This window comes from Cryptomeria japonica, chromosome 8 (genome assembly GCF_030272615.1).
Source record: "Cryptomeria japonica chromosome 8, Sugi_1.0, whole genome shotgun sequence".
Lineage (NCBI taxonomy): Eukaryota > Viridiplantae > Streptophyta > Pinopsida > Cupressales > Cupressaceae > Cryptomeria > Cryptomeria japonica.
This window is the reverse complement of record NC_081412.1, coordinates 372,920,969-372,922,052: the sequence shown is the minus strand read 5'-3', so window position 1 is coordinate 372,922,052 and position 1,084 is coordinate 372,920,969.

Sequence of the window (1,084 nt, the reverse complement as noted above, 5' to 3'; positions counted from 1 at the left end):
CCTCCAACTCCATCCAAGCATCATGCGGACCCTACCAATCCCTTCGTGAAGACAAGGTGGTAGGTTTGCCATTCCAGGCCTTCTCACCACATCCTGAGCCTATACAAGCACTCAACCATATGCGAGGCACATTATCTTAATTTAATATTTTAGCTACCCACCCCTAAATCAATTATTAGGTTATCACTTCTTAACTGACTTTCGAAGGGTTATCCTGCCATCCACTTTGGACGCGGCCCCCACTCGAAAGCCACTCTCTCTCATAGGACACTAACAGGAAAGGTTTCTCTCTATGAGAACACTATGGCAAAACTGACAACCATAACTAATCCTCACCAAAAGCAGGTGAAAGGTACACTATCAATAAACCAGGATTGACCATATGGAATAAAATACACAATGGCTCACATCGACAGGTTTACTCAACAACCTCTGACGAAGGGGTATATCCATTTACGACAAGACGACAACACAACTAAAAATTGCAATGAAATAAGGCTTGACTACAATTAACATTTACACTGAGATTCTAAAACAGGCAATCTTTTCTTTAAACAACCAAGGCATAAATAACTTGCAATTAAAGTTACATCAGAGAATATGAAAATACAACTATATAATAAAGGAAGTTCCATATTGTCATTTGTCCAAAGGGCTAAATTTTACCACATAAAAATAATTTTCCCCTAGTCATATGTTTAAGAATAATTACCAAATATCCCAATTTAATGGTTTTCATAACATAGATCATATTCCAAATTAGAAATATATATAATAATATAATATAATTACATGAATATATATTCTTCGAATATACACCATATAATTATATCATATTTAAAATATACATACTAAAATGAATATTTAATTTTCAATAATAAAATTTTACATACTAAAAATGAAGATTTACTTTCCAATAAATAAAATCTACATGCTAAATGAAGATTTAATTTTCCATTACCAACATTTAATAAATTACACAAAGTAATATACTTTCCAAAGCATAAACATGCTTTATATAAAAATTTATATATACTTATATTTTTTTTAATCAATTTTTAAAAAAAAATAAAATTAAAAAAAA